This window comes from Apis dorsata, unplaced genomic scaffold (genome assembly GCF_000469605.1).
Source record: "Apis dorsata unplaced genomic scaffold, Apis dorsata 1.3 scaffold_82, whole genome shotgun sequence".
Taxonomy (NCBI): domain Eukaryota; kingdom Metazoa; phylum Arthropoda; class Insecta; order Hymenoptera; family Apidae; genus Apis; species Apis dorsata.
This window is the reverse complement of record NW_006263380.1, coordinates 1,269,836-1,271,966: the sequence shown is the minus strand read 5'-3', so window position 1 is coordinate 1,271,966 and position 2,131 is coordinate 1,269,836. Positions and strand designations below refer to the sequence as shown.

The window sequence follows — 2,131 nt, the reverse complement described above, 5'->3', positions numbered from 1 at the left end:
TATATATATATATATATATATATATATATATATCGAATTATTCCTCTCTTGGCCAGCGTCTCAACCCAGTCTCGTGAGTGCCATTAAGAAGGATACACGAAAGGAATATTGGATTTAAAATGAAATCTAGGAAAATAAGATACGGATTGAAAAAGGATACGTCGGGATATATCCGTTTGGTAAATCCCATCTAACGGCTAAAAGCTCTTTTCTCTCCTAGGATTTAATCCTTAATGTATTCGACGTTTGTTGGAAAGTTTAGAGTGAAAAGAAAAAAAAAAGAAAGAAAGAAAGAAAGAAAGAAAAATCTTCACACGGTAAATGGAACGAGTGTCGTTGGAAAGAGCCATAAACGATCGTGTTTCCCATTTTCCTATCCAAGCAGTTTAATTATCGCGTATTGATCAATACCAAATCGTTGGAACACTTGACCGAGAAATAAAACGATACTGTTATCGTCACGTGGCCGATATTTCGACCGCCTACTCTCGCCGATCGTTTGGAAAATAAAATAAAAAAAAAAATAAAAAAAAAAGAAAGAAAGAAAGAAGGAAAGGGGGGGAAAAAAGGAAAAAAAAAACAAAACAAATAAAATAATCGAATCTAGACTCGCCTCTCTCGATGAGAACTTGTTGCGCTTGTTTCGGTGCGGGCAAAAAATAAAAAAAAAGGTAAGTGGGGAAAAAAAACTGGGCGTTTAAAGAGGAGAACGAAAATGGGGAAACGATTGAAACTCGATATTAATAGATGGTGCAAAGAGAAAAGGGTGGAGGGATTAAATGGAGGAGCGGGAAAAATCTTTTTTAAAACGAATCCGTTCCAAATGTTGAATAAAGAATAAAGAATTGAATAAAAGACGGAGGGGAAAGGGATCGTGGGCGGGGGTTGATAAAACGGGAGAAAGGGAAAAATTCTTGCAAGGAATTTCCCGAAGGGGTGACCTAATAACTCCCGACAAACTTTTGAAAGAATAATTAGACGATGTCGAAAGACAAGGGACAAGTGTCATAGTATTTTATTTTGCACCCAAGAGATAGGTCTCTGAATTGATGCGTGGAAAAATATTAAGAAAAATTTAAGATTAAGTTGGAGAAGAATTTCGATTTCGATTTAAGTTTCGCGCGCAAATTCGGTAGTTTTTCCAAAATTCTTTTCGATAAAGTCGGGGCAAAATTAAGTAACGCGAAGAATCAAGGAGAAAGGGATGGGGTTTTTTTTGGTGGATGCGAATGAGAAAATAGAAAGAACACAGGGTGTTCTACGATGCTTAAACTGAAGCTTATATTTTGTTTCTTTGCTCGTTTCACCGATTTTCGCGATACTTTACACTCTGTTTAAGTCGGATAAAAACAATGGTGATTATGCGGAGGACTTGTTTAAAAAATTGAAACCCACTCGTTCCTCGTGCATCTCCTTTCTTCCCTCGAGTTTTTTTCTTTTTTCTTTTTCTTTTTTTCGTTTGCACGAAAAAGAGCCAACGAGTCCTCCCAAGGTGTCTGCAAAAAATAGAAAAGAGGAACTGAAACTACTAATGGTTGTTCCATGGGGGGAGGGGGGAAGAAAAAAAAAAGGAATTATCCCGCTTTTGTAACGAGATCTCTTTGCATTTGAAACTGCTTTGGGTGATGCTTTGCAACTTTGACAAAGGGAATTTAACAAAATAACAAAATAAATGCCATCCTCGATTTTGCAAAATTAAACTCGTTCTAACAGCATCACGGTGAAATTAGAAGCTTGAACGTTGAAATTTGTAAATTTTCGTTGTTCTTCCTTTTTTTTCTTCTTTTGTTTTTTTTTTTTTTTTTCTACTCTGAAAAAACTCAAACGCATTTAAAAATTTCAAACGATACGAAAAATTAAAATTTGTTCCACGAACCGGGAAAAAAGCTTCGTTTCAAAACTTCCTCTTCGTCGCAATGGATCACGAAAAACAAACTTCAACGACAAAAGTGCGTACTCGTTAATAATTCCAACAAAGTTAAACACTTTTTTTTTTTTTTTTTTTTTTTTTTTACGCTCCAGATTATTATTTTATCCACGCTTCAAAATTCATTCAACGCGCTAACGAGCATATCCCTCTTGGGTGATTTCAACGCTTGGCACATCTGCACGTCTCGTATCGATCTTAATA

At 35.7% G+C, this 2,131-nt stretch overlaps 1 protein-coding gene across 1 annotated transcript in view; it reads right to left on the bottom strand.

The window, feature by feature from the left end:
• Positions 1-1,259: 1,259 nt before the first annotated feature.
• LOC102677466 overlaps positions 1,260-2,131 on the bottom strand; it is a 3,627-nt gene continuing 2,755 nt past the window's right edge. The window contains exon 4 of the mRNA XM_006611046.1: positions 1,260-1,496. The gene's annotated coding sequence lies outside the window, so the exon portion shown is untranslated. The remainder of the gene's footprint in view (positions 1,497-2,131) is intronic.